This window comes from Lynx canadensis, chromosome D4 (assembly GCF_007474595.2).
Source record: "Lynx canadensis isolate LIC74 chromosome D4, mLynCan4.pri.v2, whole genome shotgun sequence".
NCBI classification, from domain to species: Eukaryota; Metazoa; Chordata; class Mammalia; order Carnivora; family Felidae; genus Lynx; species Lynx canadensis.
In genome coordinates this window covers 27,697,733-27,723,106 of record NC_044315.2, presented here as the reverse complement: position 1 = coordinate 27,723,106, position 25,374 = coordinate 27,697,733, and positions in this window count along the sequence as shown.

The following is a 25,374-nucleotide window of genomic DNA, read 5'->3' as shown; positions in this document are numbered from 1 at the left end:
AGTGTCACTGGGAGAGGGGTGCCTTCGTGGGGGTAGGAAGAGAGCCTCCTGCTGGAAGTCCTGGGCATCACACCCTGTCCCTGCTGACCAGCCTGCATCTGCTCTCTGTTACTTTTCTTTCCCCTTCTCAAACTTCACAGACATGAAGTTGGGTCAGGAGGCACCGGCCTTGAGCACCTGTAAGACTGATCCCGATGTGGGGAGCTCAGGATTCTTGCCAACCAAGTCAGTGCTAGGTTTTGAGCCCCTCTTACCTTAGGTACAGGGGCATTTGCGGCAGCTTCCTGAGACGTGTTCCTGAGATTGTGCTTCTGCACCAATTGTTGGAGAAGAGGGGGTGGAATCTACTTTTCTTGACTGTGGTACTGTCTTCCTGAAGTAGGAGTGTTTTGCCTTTTGCCCTAATATCAGGCACATGTGCCTTTAGGTTTATTAGGGAATATGAAATGAAAATGTAAACCTCATAGAAGCCAAGGGTATTTGGTGGCTCACTGATATTCTTGATGAAATTATGCTTTCTTTTAATTTAGATTGATTTTTAAAGAAATGGAATAAGGTTAAACCTCTGTGTTATCCAACATTTGAGGCTAAGGGCTCTTATTCGGCTTTGCTATATTCCACAGAAAGCAAGGATTTTGCCTTCTACACACCACTCAGTCCTTCTGAGCATCTAGTTTCATGGAACTAAAAGACACTCACTAAATTCCAAATGTTTCAATGATGTTTCGGGCTTTGTGTCAGTTGCTTATCTAATATTCCTGGGAGTTGCTTGTCTAATATTCTCTCCTTTTTCTTGCTGAGAGAATCACAGTTTGCTGGGTTGGCAACCTGTCTGGCTTGTGATATAGTTCTAGCCAAAGAGATATTAACAGAAGTCACTGGATGGGGCTCTGGGAAAAGAAATATAAAAGGGATTGTCTCAACTGACATATACCCTTTTGCTCTTGGCCCTTCCATCTTCCTTTTGCCTAGAATGGCCATTGTAATTGTTGGTGCTTCAACAGCCATCTTGGGACCATGAAGATACTACAAGACTGAAAACTATGTGCTAAGGAAAGAGGAGCCTGCATCTTGATGGTATTATAGAAATTACATGCCAGCCATCAATTTCTCATCTCTACACTTCTTATAAGTCCTGCTACTTGTCTTTTTCTGTTACCTTGCAGCAAAACTCAATCCCTGACTGATAAAATACAAAATTTTCAGATTACTTAGAGATAAAACAGAAAAATGAATGTTTGGCATGAAAAGATTTTTTTTTTTTTTTTTTTTTTTTTTTTTTTTGCACACAGTAGTTTGGCGAAATTCTAAATTTAAACCTTGAGGATAAGGCATGTCCTATCTCTCTGAAAGTCTAATATACCATCAAGGAGATCTAGCTTAAAAAAAAATTAGTAGTCCTTTCAATTTTAATTTAGCCTGGGGAAAAAACCTTTTGCTTTGGTTTAGTTGTCATTATATGCATGTGAATCCTATGTTACTTGAAGTTTCGCAGAGGGGAAAGCATGCAGTTCCATGGAAAGAGTAAAGGCTTTGGCATCTAGCAGACTTAGGTCTGAATCTTGACTTTTCTATAAAATAGCTGTGTAATTTTAAACCCATTATTAGATCTTTCTCAGCCTCAGGTTTCTGATCTGGAAAACGAGTAAGGCGTCAGGTTAAAAGGGAAGAATCTGTAAAATAGCACATTGAAGGGACTCAGTGAAGTATCTGGTACCATGTATGATTATTACCCTGTGTTTTTATCTTGGTTTTCATTCTGTCACTCAACAAATGTTTGCTGAACATCTACTATGTGCCAAGACTGTGTTAGACATTCAGTTCTTTGACTCTCTTGAGTTTGCTTCAGTGGAATTACAGCTCCAGGGCTCAGTGTCAGAAGGACTGATATTTGATCCATTTATTTATTTTTAATTTTATTTATTCTGAGAGAGAGAGAGAGACAGAAAGAGACAGGGCAGGGAAAGGGCAAAGAGAGAGAGAAGAGGAAGAGAGAGAATCCCAAGCAGGCTCTGCACTGACAGCGCATAGCCCGATGCGGGGCTTGAAGCCATGAACTTGCAAGATCATGACATGAGCTGAGATCAAGAGTCAGACCCTTAACTGACTGAGCCACCGGGGTGCCCCAGATGTTTGATCCATTTAAAAGCTCATTGGCAGTAATGAGGGGAGAGTGGGTTTCAGAGCTTGTCACAAGGTCTCAGTCATGAAACTGAACTGAAATCTTAGTGGCATGGTGAGGTTTGGTGATTACCATCCAAAACCAGATAGAAGGGCTAGCTAGGGGTGGGTTTGGTGGACACAGTCAGTATTTGGAAGCGAGAGCAAAACTTTGAAATTTCATCTGGAAAAAGCTGAACTTCACCAGGAAACAGAATGGGTTTCGGTGTATAGAGCCCCTGAAAACTGAAATGAAATAGGGCTCATTTCCTCGTGACTCCAGCCCCCATTGCCAATTTCATGTGTCCCACAGATGTGAGGCCAAGTACCTGAAAATCTTTAAAGCCAATGGATTATTTATAAGAAAGCACATAGTTTACCCAAGTCAGTGCCTGAGTCTTCAATACATCTTTCCTCAGTTACCTCTTGATGAACTTGGCCAACTGTGTGAACTCTCAAATGGTCGGCAAATTTGAGGTTGTTCAATATATATTCCTTGTGGATCATGACATGAAATAAATATTTAGAAGAGAGACTTTGGAAAAAGTACAGAAAATATACCTTTTGAGAAATTATCATTCGTTCCCCCCCGCCCCCATTCAGCAAGACCCTGGGCTCAAGGGACTTGCAATTATAGAGCAGCTGTAAGAGCGGCTCATATATGCTGAACAGTTCTCAAGTGCAGGACTTTATGTGGCTTGTTATTTATCTTTAATCCTGAGCATTAATAGCTGTCTTTCATGAACACAAAACTCAACGTTGCTTCCCTGGGGAACAGTGTGCCCCAGTGTGGAAAGAATAGGGTCACTGGCATCAATAAGACTTGAGTTTGATTCCTGACTGTATAACTTTGAACACATTGTTGGACATCCCTCAACCATAGGCAATTAATTACTTTCCATGGTTTTTCCCACTTTTTAAATGAGTAAACCTAATCTGTCTGAGTTGGAGATCAGTTCAAGATCACACAGCTAGTCGATAGAAGGCAACGCTTTCCCACACACTTCTGCACAGATGTTAAAGACCCCATGGATCACAGAGGGATAGGAGACACCCTCCATTTACACAGGGATTCAGAGGGATGAACTGGATGCCCCAGTTATGGCAGGCGTCAGAGCTCCAGCCAGGTGTCTGCCTCCACAGCGTCATGAGAGGGACATGCGTGGAAGAAAACAAAAAGCTCACCAGTATCTCACCTTTATGTGTTCATTTTCTGGCTCTGGACTGGAATGTGAATCAGGATAAGATCTGGGTTAGATCCATTTGACCAGTTTCCAATATCTCACATTTCTACAAGATGTACGGATGTTTTCTCCTGGGCTGGAGCAACTGCTGTTGGATTATCAGGTTGTGTTTACATTTTTCCCTTATCTCCACAGCATCGTTTGGGGCTCCAGCTCCCACTCTGCTCTCCTGGGATAAGCTCTTGCCATTTAACTCTTTTCATTGTCCATACGCTTTCCCCTCACCCTCTCTGTACCTCTGTTGTTTTCTTTGTTATCAGTTACCTGCTTTCTGCCTCAATGACTATTTGTGTAATTCCCTGCTTTGTGTTTCCTGGTGAGTACAAAGATTATCTCCTAAATATCTGTGCCTACTGGGGATCAGCATTTGTGATCCTTATCTTTCTGTTGAGGAAAATACTTCTTCTCCAGCCTCTCAGTCTGGATTCCAGAGTCTATCTTTTCTCTCCTAATAGTGAAAGTTCTGGGTTTTCAGTGGTTTAGAAGACCAGTTCCGGTAGATCCTCTGCAGCCCAAAAAACATTTTCGCTTCGAGCCCCAGAACTGTGTTTTATGGAATTTTCTTTTTAAAAGCAGAACAAAGAGCGGTTGCAACTGCCAGTTCCTTGGCTCTGGTTGTTTCGTTTTAGGCCCTAAATGGTAACCAGACACTGACTCAAATTCCGTGGCCCCATGACCGCCCCCCCCCCTTTCCCTTTTCCTCTTGAGGTTCATTATTTGCTCCAAATTAAAACGTTCTGGTTGGAATGAGTGAGTATAAAGAGACAGGGCAGCAGGGAGCTCCGGTTGTACTGAGGGATTATATCTCTGGGAGGCCTTCCTCGCTGGTCTCTGATATGATTAATCGGCCGAAAGGACCATGGCTTTGTAGTTTGAGGAGATCAGTTTTGAAAAGAAGTCTGCTTTCGTTACCCATGACAGTTGGGTTTTATAAACAATTTCTCAGAATACTGGAGACAATTCAGAGGTTTCGTCTTTACCCAAATGTGAATTCATTCATATGTTCATGGGCTCGCTCATTCATTCATTCATTCATCCTACAAATGTTGATTGTGTCGCTACCATGCTTCAGGCATTGCGCTTGGCTCTGAGGACTCCAGGGTGAGCAACAGCACTGGCCTCTGCTCTCTCAAGTCTGACAGCAAAGTGAGGGTGAGAAATACGATGCCAATAATCATGTGTGTAAGTGAACACCTACCAACTGAGATGGGTGCCTTGGAGGAGAGCAGGGCCGTCCCCCGCCAGGCCAGGCTGCATCTGCACAGCACAGTTGTGCTCTAGACGAAGCTAACATATGAGAGGTGAGAAACAGTTCACTGAACAATGGTTGGGAGTGGGGTTTGCATATCCTTCTAGTGGAGCATGTTCCCATTCCCGTCAGAGGGAATGACATGTGCCAAGACCCCATGGAGGAATGACCTTGGTGTATGAGAAGTGAACGTAGGCCAGGCAGGCTGGGTTTCTGAGTGTTGATGGGGGTGGTGGAGCAACAGGGACCCCATGCTAGGCCCAGATGAGAGGTTTAGTCTTGGTCCTCGGAGTTGCTGATGGGTTCTGTGCCATGAAATATGGTTAAATTTGCATTTTGAGAAGATCACTCCTGTTTTGGTGCCGAGAATTTTCAGAGGCCAGAGTGGATCCGTTCAGTCATTGTGAAATGTGTTTTGCGCTCCAACCAGGGCTAGGACCCTGGGCACCATGGTCGCTGTTCTGACAGGATTATAGTCTGGTGAGAGAGGACAGATAATCAGCTAACACATAGATTAAGAAAAAACAATCAACTATTGGTGATAAGTGCAATAAAAAAAGAAAGTCAACCAAGAAGCATATGACAGACAGCATGGGTCGATGGTGGCAGGGGGCGCTACATTCACCAGTTCCACTGAGTATGCAGGGAAGGCCTCTCTGAAGAGATGAGATTTTCCTCTGCAAGTACAGGATTTCCCCCTTTTTGGGTTTTGGTCTTGCCTAGAACAGAGCCGATCACCTTACCAGCTCTTTAAATGCTTGTCCATATGTGTTGACTCTATAAATGGACATCTGGATGCCCCTAATTTTCCTTGACCTTCATGCAGTCATGGAGTATGTGAGCTTGAAGGAATTTTCTAGATCATCTGTTTCACCTCTGCCATCTTATAGGCAACAAAGCAGAAGCCTGAAGAGGTAATGTTCAGGGGGTTAACAACCACATCACCCTGGTATCCAGGCTGCCTGACCCTGGGGCCAAGAGCCCCCTACCTCACCATTTGGTTCTCTTGGTAAGAATGGGGGCACAGCTGTGCTCACTGAGGTCATACAGCCTATTTCCAAAGCACTTTTCACTCTTGGGTGTGTAGGAGGCTCCAAATACCTGCAGAAAATGATTAATGGTCTTTTTTTTCTCCCCCCTGGCATCTCCTAATGCAAAAATTCTTGGACAGCAATCAATTTAATTTAGACTACAGAAAGTGCTACTTTTTTTCCAATCTGGCTTATGTTAATGATATTTTTAAAACACCCTGAAGCTCTAAAGCATATTTAAGACCATGAAATAGCATTACAAAGCTTTTGCCATTTACTTCACAGAGTAGCATGGAATGCAAAGTCCAAAAAAAAAAAAAAAAAAAAAAAAGGAATTCTCTTTAATTCTCTTTTTCCTTGGTTTCCTTAAGATTTCAAACTCAATAAGACATTTCTTATTTAAGATTTATAACAAGTAAATATATTTTTTCCCACAATTGTGTCTTATTGGTTAAGGTTTAGTCTAGAACATAGTTTTCATGGTTGAGCTGAAAATCCCTTTGGGACTCATGGCATAACCTAATTTGTAATAATGCTTCCTGAGCTGGTTTTAATTAAAGTTCTTTTATATTAGATCTCTTCGGAGATTCCTCACCCCACTCCCCACTTTTTTGAGACATTGCTGTGGGAGAAAAATACCGGTGTACTTGAAGGCATCAGATTTAGTCAAGGCCATAGGTATTGAAGAAAGAATTAGGTGGTAATATTTATCCTGGTGGAAAACATTTTATTGATGAATTTCAGACCTTTTCTACTTCTTGGGAGGTTTCTCATTTGAATCAGATAGACCTTTCATAATCTTCATTTTCAGATGAAGACATTGAAGTCCAGAAAAATTAAGTAGCCATATTCATACAGCTAAACTAAAATCGTTATGACCGTCAAATGGCTTGAAGACATTTTGTATGGCACTTCAGCTTAGATGAAACAAACGAACTTGTGGAGGGGAAGCTTCATTGGAAACCAACAGTTGAGTTTAGAAGTTAGTGTCTGAATATCCCTTTGAGGCTTTTATTTCTTCATGTTTGTTTTTAACAGGTCAGAATGGCACAGGAGATACCAAGTTCCCTGAGTCAGTTGAGGACAGAAGAAAGTCAGCTCTTCCTCAAAGCATCACAGAGGTAGTGTACTGAGAGGCACATGGCTTCACAGCAGACATTGCAGAAAGCTACAGGTGCCCAAGGTCTGGCTCAGGTTAGGGAATGTAGTAGTTTCCTGTGGCAGCTGTAGCGATAGTTTTGAGGGCCAGATGTCCAAAATCAGTTTTATTGAACCGAAATCAGAGTGTCAGCAGGGCCCTGTTCCCTCTAAAGGCTCCAGGGGACAATCTGTTTCTTGCCTCTTCTGTCTTGTGATCACTGCCACGATTCTTTGGCTTGTGGCCACATCTCTCTACTCTGCCTCTGTGGTCACACTGTCTTCTTTTCTGTCTGTGTCAGATTTCTCCCCACCTCTCTCTTATGAGGATACATGTGATTGCATTTAGGGCCTGTCCTGATAATCCAAGATAATCTCCTCAAGTCATGATCCTTAACTTAATCATGTCTACAAAGACTCTTTTTCTTTGTAAGGTGACATTTACAGGTTCCAGGGATTAGGAGCTGATGTTTGGGGGCCACTATCAGGCTTCCCATACTGAGCCTGGATCCATCATACTGACATCATGTATTTATGGTGAACAAAGGAAAGGCCATGGGCAAGAGGCCAGCAGAAGAGAGCCTCCTGTTCTCCAGACTTGGGGTAGAATGTCATAATCAGTGTCTGGCAAAACAAAAGACCAAGGGTAAAAGCTTAAGCAATACAAAGCTTCAGAGTGACCACACTGGCATGATTATTGCTGAGTTTGTTTATGAGAGGAAAGAAAGCAGCCATGTTGGAAGCCTCGGGTGGTTTTCATATCCTGGAAGTTATGTAGAAATAGTTGGAGAGGAATGTGTTATTCAGGAGTGTAAAACGATTTCTTGTTCAAACAGACCGCAAGGCTTGAGAGGCTAAAAACTTCTCCCAGAGAACAGAAATGTAAAATGCCCTTCAAAAGGTTATTAATGTGGCCCTTGGGGACAAAGGCGCACATCGTCCCACGTCTCCTGTTGATTTTATCCCATAGAGACTGGTTGCTGAAGAGACACGATTGAAGCAAAAGCATCCAGCCATGGTCACCGAACATTGTGCTGAGGAGTGGTTCTCTGTCCTGACTTCATTCATACGTCAGGAATAGAGGCAGATGAAGATGCCAGTGAGTGTAAACTATACATTGTTGTCCACTTACTTACTTTAGGTGAAAGAGCAACACCATGCTGCTCCAAAATTGAGAAATAGCATTAGCCAAACTTAATCTTCTCTTGGAAATTTCAGAAGCATCTGTGGGCATTGGCAGTAGAGAGTAGCTTCCAGGCCATCAGTCTCACTGCCTTTGCAACACCTGAGAAATGAGGAGGCTTTTCATTGAGATTTGCCAAATGCACATCAAGAGCATCTCTGAGCGTCCCATGGGCCTTGGTGGTCATGTTTAGGGTAGAACACATGTTTTTCTAATGCTACCACCTATTGTCTCTCAAAGTTCTGGGACTCCTTGAAGTCTCAAATGTCTTACCTCTTTCCCTTTCTTTCCTTCATCCTCCCTAATCATCATAAATAATTTCATATGATCAAGCAAGTTCCAGACATAGTGTTCAGATAATCCAATTAACCAACTCAGACCTGAAAGCTACTGGTTCTAAAATAGGGGTCCTCAAACCTCAGTTGATCATCTATTTGGCAGTACTGTAATTAAAGTGAATGACTGGACTAGAAGCTGCTTAAAAGGTTTCTTCCGGCACCCCAACTCAATGACTTAGAGCTTCCATCTTGTGGCATGTGGGGCCACTGAACACTACATCCTCTGCTGGTTCCTTTCAGCCAAATGAACAACAGCCGTGGTGTTTCCTGATGAAGGGCTCTGCAGCGGGGTGACCCATATTATTAAACTACTCGAACACACCAGTGCCTAAAACATTATTTTTTCTTTGCCAAAAGGAACTCTGTCTAGGACAATTTCATTCCAGGCTACAGCAATGGCAAAACTGAGCAATCCTGCAACTTGCTGCCGCCCATCAGTGACAGTTTTGGACAAGACCAGTCTCAAGGACCTGGTGGATTTTGACCCTTTGTCTTTTTCAAGACTGTGCTATGGAAATAACATTTCTGTCTTGTCACATAAATGACTGTCATCTCTGCCCTTTCAAAGCCCACTTTCCCCCAAATCACTGTGTAGGACATTTCTTGTTTCCTTGATTACATTTCTATTAGACTTGGTTAGCTGGTTTAGTAACCAGCCTCAGGACACTGGTGATTCGATTTGTCTGATGGCCAGTCATTGACAGTGAATTTATTGAAATCTTCCAAATATCTCCCATTCTTCTGAACCCTACTCAGGCCCTGTGCTTGGAATGAAGTTTTTCCTTAAACTCCCCACCATGAAGTGACCTTTTATCCCTGGAACATCTCTTGCTCACAGGTGTAGAGACACTGAACAATCCCCTCTTTCTCCACTATAGTGGACTGGTCTGCTGGAGTTTGGAGGGGGGGGGGGTGCTACCACAGTTTTCTTCATTTTTTCTTTTTCTTTTAATGTTTATTTATTTATCTATCTATTTGTAGTCGAGAGAGAGAGAGAGAGAGAGAGAGAGAGAGGGAGGGTACAAGTGGGAAGGGGCAGAGAGAGAGGAAGACAAAGAATCCCAAGCAGGCTCCATGCTGTCAGCACAAAGCCCAATGCAGGGCTTGAACTCATGAACTGTGAGGTCATGACCTAAATGGAAACCAAGAGTCAGGTACTCAATTGACTGAGTCACCCAGGCATCGACTGCCACAGTTTTCAATGTGATTTTCAGCTCAACCAATTCAGGGGAACAAATACCGCTCATGGGAGAAATATTGGTATCTCTGGAGGGATGTCTTTAGGGTCACAAATATATTCCATGTAATTATTTTTCCACAATATAAACTACAATAAAGAGACGCTTGATTCTCCTAGTATGGTGGGCTAGGAGATCTCCAGATTGAAGGGAAATCACGGATATATAGAAAATAAAGAAAGAAAATATCATATGGGTATGATGACACAAGACGACATCGAGTCCAGTTTTCTCAATTCTGTCCCAGCCTACAGTTACTGTTTAGGAATAAATATGTATAGCACCCCTTTCTTTTGCTCTTCAAGTATCTTGGCTTAGACATTACACAATCACTTTAGTTAATAAAAGGTTGGGAAGCACTGGTCTGATAGAACCTCCAAAAAAGTTCCCCAAGTTTTCAAGGTGCAGTATCTGGAAAGAGAACTTGGGTAAGAGAAAGCCTTTGCAGGAAAATAAATGCCAGTTTTGTTCATGCATTGTTTACAAAAGAGATCAACCATGGTTAGTTGCTTGGTGCTAGGAAACACGATTTCCCTTGGTTCTAGTGGATACCAAAGAAAAAGGTTGACAAGAACTAAATACTGTTTTGGCACCTCAAACACTTAGCTATCATAAGGAGGTGAGTGATGGGAGCCTTGTAGTAAAGAAGAAGGAGGAGAAGGGAAATTTAAAAATATAATACATCTGGGGTGCCTGGGTGGCTCAGTTGGTTGAATGTCTGACTTTTGATCTAGGCTCAGGTCATGGTCTCACTGTTCGTGAGATTAAGCCCCGTGTTGGGCTCTGTGCTGACAGTGTGGAACCTGCTTGGGGTTCTCTCTCTCCCTCTTTCCCTCTGCCCCTCCTCTCCTTGTACTCTGTCTTTCTCTCTCTCTCTAAGTAAAAAAGGAGAAAGAAAAAAAGAAAGAGAAAGAAAGAAAGCAGAAAGAAAGAAAGAAAGAAACTTTAAAAAAATCTTAAAAAATTTATTACATCTTTCTTTGGAGTCTCTGGATATCTAGTCTTTGGTGACTCTGTTTCTTTTGTTTTTTTTCCAATATATGAAATTTATTGTCAAATTGGTTTCCATACAACACCCAGTGCTCATCCCAAAAGGTGCCCTCCTCAATACCCATCACCCACCCTCCCCTCCCTCCCACTCCCCATCAACCCTCAGTTTGTTCTCAGTTTTTAAGAGTCTCTTATGCTTTGGCTCTCTCCCACTCTAACCTCTTTTTTTTTTTTTTCCTTCCCCTCCCCCATGGGTTTCTGTTAAGTTTCTCAGGATCCACATAAGAGTGAAAACATATGGTATCTGTCTTTCTCTGTATGGCTTATTTCACTTAGCATCACACTCTCCAGTTCCATCCACGTTGCTACAAAGGGCCATATTTTGTTCTTTCTCATTGCCATGTAGTATTCCATTGTGTATATAAACCACAATTTCTTTATCCATTCATCAGTTGATGGACATTTAGGCTCTTTCCATAATTTGGCTATTGTTGAGAGTGCTGCTATAAACATTGGGGTACAAGTGCCCCTATGCATCAGTACTCCTGTATCCCTTGGATAAATTCCTAGCAGTGCTATTGCTGGGTCATAGGGTAGGTCTATTTTTAATTTTCTGAGGAACCTCCACACTGCTTTCCAGAGCGGCTGCACCAATTTGCATTCCCACCAACAGTGCAAGAGGGTTCCGTTTCTCCACATCCTCTCCAGCATCTATAGTCTCCTGATTTGTTCATTTTGGCCACTCTGACTGGTGTGAGGTGATATCTGAGTGTGGTTTTGATTTGTATTTCCCTGATAAGGAGTGATGCTGAACATCTTTTCATGTGCCTGTTGGCCATCCGGATGTCTTCTTTAGAGAAGTGTCTATTCATGTTTTCTGCCCATTTCTTCACTGGGTTATTTGTTTCTCGGGTGTGGAGTTTGGTGAGCTCTTTATAGATTTTGGATACTAGCCCTTTGTCCGATATGTCATTTGCAAATATCTTTTCCCATTCCGTTGGTTGCCTTTTAGTTTTGTTGCTTGTTTCCTTTGCTGTGCAGAAGCTTTTTATCTTCATAAGGTCCCAGTAATTCACTTTTGCTTTTAATTCCCTTGCCTTTGGGGATGTGTCGAGTAAGAGATTTCTACGGCTGAGGTCAGAGAGGTCTTTTCCTGCTTTCTCCTCTAAGGTTTTGTTGGTTTCCTGTCTCACATTCAGGTCCTTTATCCATTTTGAGTTTATTTTTGTGAATGGTGTGAGAAAGTGGTCTAATTTCAACCTTCTGCATGTTGCTGTCCAGTTCTCCCAGCACCATTTGTTAAAGAGACTGTCTTTTTTCCATTGGATGTTCTTTCTTGCTTTGTCAAAGATGAGTTGGCCATAAGTTTGTGGGTCTAGTTCTGGGGTTTCTATTCTATTCCATTGGTCTATGTGTCTGTTTTTGTGCCAATACCATGCTGTCTTGATGATGACAGCTTTGTAGTAGAGACTAAAGTCTGGGATTGTGATGCCTCCTGCTTTGGTCTTCTTCTTCAAAATTACTTTGGCTATTCGGGGCCTTTTGTGGTTCCATATGAATTTTAGGATTGCTTGTTCTAATTTCGAGAAGAATGCTGGTGCAATTTTGATTGGGATTGCATTGAATGTGTAGATAGCTTTGGGTAGTATTGACATTTTGACAATATTTATTCTTCCAATCCATGAGCAGGGAATGTCTTTCCATTTCTTTAAATCTTCTTCAATTATCTTCATAAGATTTCTATAGTTTTCAGCATACAGATCTTTTACATCTTTGGTTAGATTTATTCCTAGGTATTTTATGCTTCTTGGTGCAATTGTGAATGGGATCAGTTTCTTTATTTGTCTTTCTGTTGCTTCATTGTTAGTGTATAAGAATGCAACTGATTTCTGTACATTGATTTTGTATCCTGCAACTTTGCTGAATTCATGTATCAGCTCTAGCAGACTTTTGGTGGAGTCTATCGGATTTTCCATGTATAATATCATGTCATCTGCAAAAAGCGAAAGCTTGACTTCGTCTTTGCCAATTTTGATGCCTTTGATTTCCTTTTGTTGTCTGATTGCTGATGCTAGAACTTCCAGCACTATGTTAAACAACAGTGGTGAGAGTGGGCATCCCTGTCGTGTTCCTGATCTCAGGGAAAAAGCTCTCAGTTTTTCTCCGTTGAGGATGATGTTAGCTGTGGGCTTTTCATAAATGGCTTTTATGATCTTTAAGTATGTTCCTTCTAACCCGACTTTCTCAAGGGTTTTTATTAAGAAAGGGTGCTGGGTGACTCTGTTTCTTAACTATGTTCTTTGCCTTTATGTAGTATGATTTAGACAACTTAACTCTAACTTTCTTCTTCTGCAAAGAAAGGGGGCAAAGCTAAAGACATAGCCTTGTGTGGCTCCTACCTTCAGTTGGGACATACAGTTGTTCCTTGATTGGTCTTGGGGAGGGCTTGGCCTTGTGTATCCCAGAGAAAAATTGGCCAAGTAGCTTTGTCCCACATCTATGGACCTGGGTAAGAATATATTGTAGCATGAGTTGAAGTTAGTTATTAATTTTTCGAATTCATGCATGAGAAAACTATGATTTAAACAACTAAAACAAAAACAATGGCACCAAAACAAGATCAATGCTTGGGGCCAAGTTGCTTGAGTGTGACTATCTCCAGTATATTTTTCTCTTGCTAAAAATCTCATCTCTGGATTTGACATGCTAATTCCCTCCCTCCCCCATTTAATTGGTAAGCAAAGTAATAAAGTGACCACCCATCTCCAACAGCTTTCCAGAATCTGCCACAGCCCATGTGAGTCCTGATGGACACTAGTTTTCTGATGGTGACTCCTCCTGGTATGTTCAGAGAAACCTGTACTTTTTTGTTTCAATTAGTTTTATAGATGTTTCAAGCTGGGGCCTGCATTTTTCTGTGGTAAGCTCACCCCTCGGTGTTCCCCTGGAGGCTTACTAACCTTGGCCATATTCATATTTTATGCGAGCTGAGCTGTACGAACTTGCAATCGCCATTTGGTTTTTTTCTTGCACTGAAATAATTTGCTTTTCCCTTACAGCAACCCTGGGTTTCAACAACTCGAAACTGGTCTACAAACCGAGAAAAGAGAAACTTCGTTCTGTGGTTATCACATCAGAGAGAGAAGATATCCAAAATTTAAGAGATTAGCATTGTTTTGCATAAGGCAACACATATGCCAAGTTATCTGTCCTCCATCAGTGCAGTTCACAGGAGTCCTGGTGGACGGTTTCCTGGGAGGTTGGGTCTTACCAACAACGTTTGCAACTCAGTGAGATTTGTGTTAAAATGAGTCTTCAAAAAGACTGGCCAACTCCATTTAAATGGCTAACTCCATTTGTATCTTACATAGTTTTCTGTGTCTGTCTTCACTATTCTTCTAACGCGGGTAGGTCTTCTGCACATATTGGACCATTTCCGTGGTTTGACTCAGAGCACAGGAAGTATGGGTAAATAGTAAGATAAAAATCCTTTGAAAGTTTTTCTTTATGCCTGTCCCCTGCTCTTTTGGCAGATGGATACCTGAAAAGAAAAGGTAAACAGTTATCTTCTACAGTTTGTTTCAGGGTAACAGAAAAGTTGCCTGAATTACACATTTCTGTCCTATTGGCCTACTGGGGCACTTAAAAATCCCAACCTTTAGACCACACACTCTTAATTGTGGCATGTGGGTTTCTAGGAGTTGAAATTAAAAAAACCCACAGAAGGTTATTTAAGAGTTCCAATTTTTAAGAGTGTCCTTAAGTCTCTCTTCCAGACTAGGTCCTGTGGCCAAGAATGGTGACAATTGTGTTAAGCCATTAAAGGCCTTTGTCTAAATACTAATCTTGGAGGGTGGAGGGAGGGGGAGGGCACCAACAGTGAGTGATGCCACCAGCAGGTGTGATGGCCTTCCTGGGAATTTACTCATTGATTAACCCAGCCACTTAGGAAGGCCCTGGGGAGCAGATAATAAAAGGAAGAGGGAAAGGGTTAAGGAGAAGGACCCTGATTGGCCCCTCGTATGATTTCCCCTATGTTGTCCTAAAGGAATGTGGACAGAGTTTGTGAAAGTATACACCTGAAAAGCCATGAGTGACTTTATCTATTGTTTAAAATGTATTGTTAATTATTTCACAGCCTTATTGAGATACGATTCACAGACCCTACCATGTATGCATTCAAAGCATTCAATGTCGTGATTTTTGGCATATTCACAGAGTTGTGCAGCCTTCATTTAGGATTTTGCTCGCCTTTTCACTTTGCCATTTCCTCCCTCTGCAATGTTTTGCACTAGATATTGACTGGCTCCCTTCTTGTCATTCAAGTCTTTGCTCAGATGTCACCGTGAAGGAGCTAAGAGCTTTTCCCTTCCCTAAAATACCACCCTGTCCGATGTTCTCTATCCTCCCGGCTTTAGTATCCCCATACCCCCAGGGCCCTGTGACAGTCCTGTTTGTGTGAGTCTCTGCTTCCTCAGTTCCTGAGCCCAAGCCTGCTTAGAATTGTGAGCTGGAAGGAGAAACAAGGGTCAGGGGCTGTTCTTTCCAGACCCTGCGGAGACAGAAGCAGAGGGGAAGTGACAGGCATAGCAGCTACAGAGAAGGGTTGGCTCACCACAATCCCTTCCTGGGTCACACATCTCACGGTGCCCGGCCCCAGAAGCAGTTGCTTCCCAGTCACCCGGTGCTCCTGACTCGGAGAGGGCAAGAAGCCGGGACTCTGGAACCTACCTTGAGCTCTAACTTTATGTAGGACCTACAGAAATGATCTGACTTCTCTAAGCCTGTGTAAGGTGACGGCACAGAACCTTGTGGTTCTGACACTCTAGGATGCCGATGAAGTTCTCTGAGGGGGCGTAATGAACAGGTACAGGTAAGGTGCACCCGGGAGGACACTACCTTTAGTAGATCCTGCCTCCCTGGCCGCCTTTGCTGAGCGAAGCTGCATGTCCCTTTTCCTTTCCCTCCACTCCCGACTCACGCCCTTTGGGAAGGATGGGATTTTCTAAAGCCTGGGGTCTTAGACCCATACAGAAGAAGAAAGGGTGAGATAAAAATTGTGCTTTGAAAGTGCTATTTGAGCTGGAGCTAAATTGAGGAAAAGCTTTGTCTGTGAGTTTACAAACATACAATTAAGGCTTTTATAGTTATCTAAATCCACTTTCTTGCCTTATAATTTCATGGTTAGAAGCATTACAGTTGTTTTTAGATTTTCATTATAACTGCATTATAACCACAGACGGAACCGAACAGTGTTTGTTTATTTGTGTAACAAATTATGCCCCTCGGAGAACTTTCCCGTGTAATTTGCATTGGGTGTACATTTTGCAAAAAAAATATACATTGGTCTGTGGGCCTTCTCCTTTTCTCTCTTCTCCCCAAAGCGGCACTGACAAGAGAAGTTTGGGAAACAACATGCCCATAAGAGCATTTCGTTCAAGAGTGTATAACACGTCATTTTATGTGTGAACGGCACACGTGTCTATAGACAGACCCGCAGGAAGAGAATTGTTCTAAGAGACCCGAATTCAAATTCCATGTCTTCAACGTCAGTTAGGTAACTCGAAATCTGGTTACTTCATCCATCCTGTATTCCCATTTGGCTCTGGCCCCAAAGCGCACCCCAAACACGTAGTTTGTAAATTGCAGATTATTTTGTGCATAAGCAGAATAACCGTTCTCTGAGTTGCTATTGACTTGGAACCAGATGATGTCTGAAATTCTCTGGCAAATAGTGAGGTGTTTTCTGAGTACCTGCTAGAGGTGACCAGAATGACAGGAAAGGGTGCTATCCTTTGCATCAGGTTACAATCTGTTCAAGGTAACTTTTTTTTTTTTTTTTTTTATCTGCATGTATGGCACTTGGGTCTCAGAGTGAATAGGGAGAAAATTTCCATGTGCCCACTTGAGATGCTCTGTATGAGCAAGACTACTGTTAGCCTGGCTGACCACATAGGGTTCTTGGTAACAAAACTGAAGACTCATGATGGGGATGTATCCCTTTTTGTATTATTTTCTGGTTCTCCTCAGCAAATCAGATTTCCACTGCGACCTCATTGTGTTTGGGTGTTCAGTGATTTTGGCTATAGCTGATTTCTACCCTTAGATGTTATTTTTCTCTTTGTGATAAGGGGTGGGAATGTCTGAAGCCATGGTAAAGCTGAGTTTATTAAAAACAAATTAAACATATGTAATGTATTTACACAATTTGAATTGATCAGCGACTTGGGTGGGGGTAATTTTGTTTTAATTTTTTAATTGTTTATTTATTTTTGAGAGAGAGAGAGAGAGCAAGCCCAAGCAGGGGAGGGGCAGAGAAAGAGGGAGACACAGAATCTGAAGCAGGCTCCAGGCTCCTAGCTGTCAGCACAGAGCCCGATGCGGGGCTCAAACCCAAGAACCATGAGATGATGACCTGAGCCGACGTTGGATGCTTAACCGACTGAGCCACCCAGGCACCCTGGGTGGGGGTAATGTTTTAATTCAAAACAACATAGGAATTCTAGATAAATTGCCAGGTCCTTATATTAAGCCTAGTACCTTCTGGATTCCTGCTGAGATAAAATAATCACACACGTGTAACAATAATGTAAATTCCTTACGTCAAAATACGGCTTTTATAGTTCATATCACACTTCCAGATAAAGCATCCACTGAGAGATGTTGTCTCTGCAACGCACCAGCTGATGACCTTGGCAATGACCTCTCAGTTCAGGACTCTTAATTCTGACTCTCAGGGTGTGTGGGAAGGGGTCATCCTTCCAGCAAAACTCCTTCTAGCTCAAAAAAATCTACGGTAACTTCTACTTTTATTTTTTCTGCTTTGCAGATTAGAAATGAGAGGAATCTTGAATTTCTTGCGACGGGATCAGATGACTTACTTGTAATTTTAAGACAAAAGTGTTAATTCCTTCCTTCCTTCAATCCACACAGGTTTCTTGGGTTCTTGCTATGTGTCGGGCACTTTTCTAATGCTGAAGTGAATAAGGCCACGACCCTGACCCTCTACTGGGGAGTAGGGTGGGACCAGTTGGTCATACCAAGTGGGAGAGACTGAGCATAATGAGTTAAAAAAAAAGTGAACGAGGTAATTTCAGGTGGTGACAAGTATTATGTAGCAAATCTTTAGGATGATGGCTGCTTTCAAGGATCCCTCAGGGGATCACATTCCCACTCAGGTCAGGGAGGGATGAGAAGAGAGAAGACATGCAGCAAGCTGCAGGAAGTGTGTTCCAGGCACGAGAAAAGCAAATGCAGGCGTCCTGAGATGGAGAAGAGCTTGGCCTGTTTGAGAACTAGAACGTTCCGGAGGAAGGGGGAGGGGTATGGGCTCTGTGAGCCTCGATAGAAACTCAGACAATGACAATAATAACTGATGTTATATTCTGGGCCATCGTTCCAGTCACCCATTTTACAGACAGGGATCCTGAGGCACAGAGACTTTAAAAAGCAAAGTGTCGCAAGTCGTCCCCAAGTTTCAAACCGCAGTGGATGATGCAGAATCCATGCCTGTCATTATGCTAGAGTTCAGTGAAGAGAACCCCTTGGTCAATGTGAAGATGTGTCTGTCCCCCCACCACCGCCTCCAACCTCCCCATGCCCACCGATACCCACATCACTCAGGAATAAGGACCATCTTTGTCAATCACATGCCCCCCTGCCCCGCGGTGGCCGTTTCTGCTTAGCTAGGAACAGCCGCTGGAGGAGGCCTCTGCTGCCTTTGTGGGCTTGGCTCCAGCGCTGAATGGGGCAGTTACGAGATGGCTTAGAAACGGTCACTCTGTGTGTAATCAGGTCACTTCGCTGAGAAAACATTTTTGTTTTAGCTTCCTTCCTTCCCTGGGTCTCATCCAGGGAACAGTGTTTCTGACCTTCTGAGCCACAAAGGCCAGAGATAATGGGGCACAGCAGGTCGACGGAGTCAAAAGAGGGGAGCGTCCATGGTGAGGACACACACACACACACACACACGACAACTGTTCGAGTTGCTAGCCAGGATATGACACTGCAAATATGCTTAAAAAATAAGGCTAAGAGACAGATGGAAGCTTTCCCAGTGTTTAATTCTTTTTTGATTGCTTGTGATCCCCTTTTGCTCAGAACAGCGAGGAGGAAGAAGGCATGAGGCTCCCAGCAAGTGGGAAAAATCACGTGGGTGTTTCCTCTCCTTTCTGCCCTCACAGCGGCTGGCATGGCCTGTGCGGACTGAATTTACTCTCGCTGCCTCACCAGATGTGCAGACAGCATCAAGAGACAGGGTTTCCCACTTTCCTTCCAGGCTGCCTAAGAGTGAGGCAGACCTTCTCCTCTAGGGGAAAAGGAATACCTTCTAATTAATTACAGCCAGAGATGAGAAATCAAGGTGCCACAGGAAATTCAAAAGATTGGGATTTTGAATGTTGAAGTTTAAAATTAATACATAAGCGATTTAATAAATTACTTAGGCCTCAAAATAATGAACCCTGAAAGATTTTTTAGAATCTTTTTTCTTTTGTCACAACACCTAAAATAATCGTGGCTTTAATTTCTGGGAATCAGGAGAAAAATACAGAAGGAGCCTCATATATTTTGTTTTGAAGTGTTCCATGCTGGGGGGCCCATGGGTGGCCTGGCTGGTTAAGCATCCGACTTCCGCTCAGGTCATGATCTCATGGTTCAGGAGTTCGAGCCCCGCATCAGGCTGTCTGCTGTCAGCACAGAGCCGGCTTTGGATCCTCTGTCTCCCTCTCTCTCTGCCCCCTCCCCTGCTTGCGGGTGCTCTCTCTCTCCCTGTCTCTCAAAAATAAATAAACTTAAAAAGATATAAAACAAAATGTTCTGTGCTGTTATTTGGTTTTGACAGTCAAATCCCTCTTTTCTTCGTAAATTCCTAATCCCCCCCCAGGATAACCATGGCGTGTGCTAAAGGGTTATGGCAATAACCAAAATGCTGTTGACTAGTAATCAGAGACAGGCTTTGTGAAGACAGGGGGATGAAGAAAATTTGGAGGTTCAGGTGGAAAAGCTACATTCTTCCTTGTCCTTCTGTCCACTGCTTCCGCTGCAGGTTTTCCCAAGTTGCTGCGGCCAGGGATGCATCCGTGTCAACGCACAGGACACGGCGGAAGACGTGTACGCTCTCTCCTTTTTCTGGTAACATCTTTGCGTCTCCTCTGGACGCTCATGTTAGTATCTCAGTTAGCCCTCAGGTGTTGGTGTGCCACTGTGAGGAGCCGACCCAAATTCAGGTTCCTGCTCTTATCAGCTGTGTGAACTTAGCCAAGTTACTTAACCTCTCTGAGCCTCAGGGCTCTGACTTATTTAAAAAGGCTGTAACAACAGTCCCATAGGATTGTTACAGTGGACTGAAATATTGTAGGGACACGTCAGGCACCCGGCGTTTCAGATCATGGCTGTCACCGTAAACCTGGAGCATCGGGTTGACATCAGAAATAAAGGACGTCGAGGCACCCGGCAGATGGCCTTGGGCATTTATGGAGGCTCGTGGTGGTGCTGGCCGAGGCAGCTGTGTTCCCACTCAGGTGCTAGCAAGCTTTCCGTCCTCTGTCAAAGGGCACGTCTGGTTCTGCTGGGTGCTCAGCCTGACCCAGATCTTGAAGTTCGTCTTAAATGTCCCTGATGGGAGAGCAGTAGACTCAGAAGCAGAAGAAATGAATTCTAGTCCCATTCCCTGGGTTGCCTGGGGTGAGCCATTTCAGAACTCAGGCGTCTCCATAGGGAGTTGACATGCTCCGTAACGCCTACGTGGCTTCGGAGAGGAAATTAAATGCAGTCATACGTTGTCAAAGCAATTTGCCTACTCTCATAATAATATTCATAATAATAATGCCAAATAGAGTTTCCTCTTTTTCCCCCCCCCCCGGCCCAGCATTCTCCTTCTGCCCATTTGCTACCTTCCCAGGGTCCTCCCTGAAAATGTTTTGCTTAAACCTATTCCATATTCAAGGTTTCTTCCAGCTTGTTCTTCCTCAGTCTCCATCCCTAATTCATGCACACAAACTCCCCCGCCCCCCCCGACATGCGCAAACACATGCACACACACGTGCACACACGCAGACATGTGTACACGCACATACAGACAATCTTTAGCGTCTTACTCCCAATTAGTTATCTTGAAAAATATCCTCACAACATTTTCAGGGCTGTTAATGGGTTAATGCAACGCAAAACTGCTCTTGGTAGAAAATGCCAGATGAGGGTTCAGCCAACTTTTTCTGCAAAGGCCCGGTTAGTAAGTATTTTAAGCCCTATCAGCCATACGGTCTTGGTTGCAGCAACTGAACTTGGCCATTGTAGCAGAAAAGCAACTACAGATAATACAGGAATGAATGCACATGGCTGTGTTCCAATAAAACTTTATTTGCAAAAACAGATGGTGAGCTTGTTCTGCTCTGTGAGCTGTAGTGTGCAGATCTCTGCCACAGATAAAGGGATGATCTCAGACATTAAGGCAGGTTACTAGCAAAGAACTTTAGAGCAGGTGAGGGCTTTGACGCCCCTCCCTTCCACCCACCCCTGCCTAAATGTCCCCAGGATGCCGGCAGGCCTGGGTAGAGGTTCTCACCCTGGAACCCTGGAGTTTGTTGAGCCGCCGACCTGCCCGGGGTGGTTTGGAGGGTGGAAATTTACAAGTGGGCCGAGAGCCGTCTCTCTGCCAAGGACTGATTCAGAGTTCAGGGATTAAGCCTCTGGTGTGGGGATTAAACTGCAATTTCACAGGCACAGACCTTACCGGCACCAGACGCTGGGCCAGGTCTGCTATAGCACGTGCTGGGGCCCCGAGAAGGTCCTCAGCCCGGTTGTGGGCGTAAAAGTAAAGAAAGAAATCAGGGGTCTGAGTTTTCTGCTTTTCCTGTTTCTGCCGAATCTGAGATGAGAACGTACGTTGGAAACAACCAAGGCGCATGATGGAATCTATCCCCAAGGCCAGGAGTGAGTAAACTCCGGCGGGTTAAGTTCTCAGTAGGGATGCAGAGAAGCGTGGGCACAGGACTCACATTCCATCCTTGTGCTTTGTTCTGCTGGCTCCACAGTGCTGCTTCCTGTGGGTCTGGAAAATGACCCCCAATTTCCAGGAGCTCAGCGTGCATGTGCCAGCAGACAGGATCTATTTCAAAAGGAGCTTTTTGTTACCTATGGTCATGTCTGCACCTCCTGTTGTTGTCAGCCAGCCAGTAAACTCAGCTCTCAGGAGAGCCCTTGAAGAAGATGCCTCCGGGTCAGTGCGCCCTTTATTCACGGGGGATACTCGAGATCCAGAGAGGCATGGAGAGGTTCAGAGTCGAACACTAATCTGAGGCAAAGCGAAGACTAGAATCCAGTCCTCTGGGCTTCTAGTCCTGGGGTCCCTTCGTGAGACAGAACTACACTGTTGTCCGTGATGGTAAAGGTTAACGTGGTTAACAGGTGCCAGTAGTCAATTTAAAGTCAAATCCCAGAAGTCAAGGCTCTTTGCCTTTGAGATGGAAAGAAGTTTTTGCCTCACTCTGTAGGTCCAACCTCATCAAATCGTGTAAATATCAGCTTTTGTTTACCTGCATGGAGGTTGTCTCTGCATACTCATGTATCAGTCAGGGTACGCTGAGTTATGTCTACTAAATGGTGTAACAAATGGTGGTGACAAATGACCTCCAAATCTAAGTGGCTTATAAAATCAGAGTTGTATTTCTCACTCACGCTCTGTGTCTGTGATACGTTGCTGTGTTCCCGTTCCTCATCTCCTTCCTCTAGGACTGAGGCTGACAAAGCTGCCTCTGTCCCAGGGTTGGAAAACTCTAGATCACGGGCCAAATTCAGTCTGCCATCTGCTTTTGCAAATATAAATACACGTCATTCAAACGTAGATATGGTAATTTATTTACATATTCTTTATGGCTGCTTTTGCACTATGCCAACAGAATTGAGTATTTGCGAAAGAGACAATATGGCCCACATGGCCGCAAATCTTTACTTTCTGGCCCTTTACAGAACAAGTGGGCTGACCCCCTGGTCCATCTGAGACATTGACTGCCCCCTTGGAAGAAGAAAAAGAGACAGAGCAAACTACAGGCTCGTTCTTCAAACTTCTTCCTAAAAGTGACACACGGGCATTTCTGCTCACATCTCCTACACTCAAGTGAGACATGTGGCCACTCTTGAGTTCACCAAAGAGTGGTGGAAAATCATCCTATTTCAATGTGATTTATATTTTATTTGTACAGAAGTGGATTCTTTCACTTAAGCAGAAGAAAGATTTATGTGAAGGCTATTGGGTAATCACACGATTGAGAGGAAGGCTGGAAAACGAGGTCCCCAGAGGGAGAGAGGACAAGGCACCACAATCCCACAATAGCCGTGGCCTCTGTGAGTTGTGCCCTCTGGTGTCGCCTGCACCCCCATTACTGAGCCACTGCCTACTTCCCTGAAGCCACTGTGAGTGACTGCAGTTGGACCTTAGCCTGCATGTCGTTGCCTCAAGATTCAAAATGCGGGGTGGGTACTACTTACTGACCACATTTAAGTCATGTGGCCATGTCCTAATGGCTGAGAGGGCTGAGAAAATGAATATTAAGTGTTTGATTCATCATTGAAAGTGGGAAGGAAGGGGCCCTTACTTGCAATGACTTACAAAGAAGACATTTCATCAACATGGGAAGTGTGGAAAGCCCAGGTATCATCCATTCTAATATTCAAGTGCTGGTAACTGGAGGCTGGACAGAGAGTGTGGCCGAGTTTGGCATTGCTTTGAGTTTAACCTCTTCATTGACATTTTTGCAGCCTTATCTTTCAGGATGCCTCCAGCAGGCAGCCTGGAAAGATCAGAAGAAGGTGGGGCATCTTCCTCCCTCTTGGTTGTTCAGAAGTCAGAATGACATTCATTACCTGGATTTTTCTTCTCCCCTTTCTCATCATCCATCATTCCATCTCCACAAAAGACCTCCACTATTTTATAAATTTTTTTTAATGTTTATTTATTTTTGACAGAGAGAGAGACAGACCATGAGCAGGGGAGGGGCAGAGAGAGATAGAGACACAGAATCCAAAGCAGGCTCCAGGCTCCGAGCTGTCAGCACAGAGCCCAACGCGGGGCTTGAACTCAGACCGTGAGATCATGACCTGAGCCGAAGTCAGACACTCAACTGACTGAGCCACGCAGGTGCCCCAACCGCCACTATTTTATAAGAAATAAGTTAGAAATCTAGTCATGGCCAGCATGAGAGGGACCAGAATGTATCCGGAAATCAAAAGGAATACATTTTGTATTATTGCTACCATTAAGTAATTCTACTGGTATGAATCATTAGGACTGGATTTTGTCTAAGCAAATTTACCCTCATGGGGTGCAAGGCAGGGGTAATTTGACAAGGTGGGGTAGGGTTTGGTTTTGAAGAGGTGAGCTCAAAAGATACAGAACCTGCCTTTAGGTGGGGGTCACTTCAACCAGGACTCATTTTCACAAAGGGCCTCCAATTTGAACCTTTGAGCTCGTATCCAAATGAAATTATGTATAGTCTAAAAGATTGAACAACAATAACTTAAAACTTTGAATCCTATTACCAGACCTCGCTTTCTACAAGCTAATATTTCTAACCAATCTTCTATGTTGTGAGTAGCCCAATTATATAGCACCATACTTTTTGCATTAAAAAACATTAACTTGTTTGGTAAAAGTGTTTGACCTCTGCTTTTTCACTCTGTTGGGATTCTTCCCCCCCCCCCCCCCCCCCCCCCCCCCCCCCCGCCCCAGTAAACCTGGAGCCTCAGAATGTGGATGTGGCCTGGAAAATTCTTGATCTTTAATGCTTCCCCATCTGAGATGACTAAAGCAGGCAAATCTAGATTCTCTAAAAGACACAAAGTCCCAAAACAGGAAAAGCTGGTGTGAAAACCCAAGGGACCAGGATGTCTTTGAACTTTGAGTCTCTGATCTAAGGATTCAGAACTCTTATTTGTCAGGTTTGTGGTTATGTCTTGAATAATTGCCTTGGAATGGAGTAATGATCAAGGGCTTCCTGGAAGTACGAGATATACATGGGATGGCTCGTCACTGTACTCATTTGGAAATAATGGAAACTGTCTATGAGGTAGGTTTACATCCCTTTTGGTGATGTTATATATGTTCAGAAAATGGCTAAAAAAAAAGTACACCTGTCGTTGGGATTTTGTCAAATCCTATTGGGATCCCACGGTTTTTTGATAAGGTGTTGGCTGGGGGCTGGATGCAGGGCTATAGCCCAAGGATCAATAAGGATACAACAGCTTTCCCATGGTCCTGTAATGTGCGATGAGCCAGGGCATGGGATTAAGCTCAGACCATTAAATGGGAGCCCAGATCCCTTGGTCAGAGCAGGACAGAAAAACAGGTCAGCAATTCAAGTGTCCACATCAGATGGAAGTGCAGTAGGAGTACGTAGGGAAATGGGGAGGGGCAAGGTGGATTTTTCCTTTTTCAGCACCTCTTGGCTTTAGAGTCTGATACCACCATTGGGTTCTAGAGCCCATCCTGCCTGGGAAGCTGCCATTCAGCAAGCCCCATCCCCTCTGTCTGTGGAAAGTAGAGAGTGTCTTAAAGTTGGCAATCCAGTTTCTTGTTGGGACCAGGACCCTGAAACCATGGCTAAGTTCCTTGAATCCTGGATCCTACCCCCATCCCTTTGGCCTCCCAGTGGCATCTTAGGCCTGAGAGCTGCCTGTCTAGAACCTTACTGTTGCGAACCAAGCTAATTTCTTTTATCTCTGTGTCATCTTCTCTGACATCACCTGAAAAATCAGCCCTATTTAGGGACCTGGATTAAATTCAGGCATAAGTTCCTGTAACTAGGTGA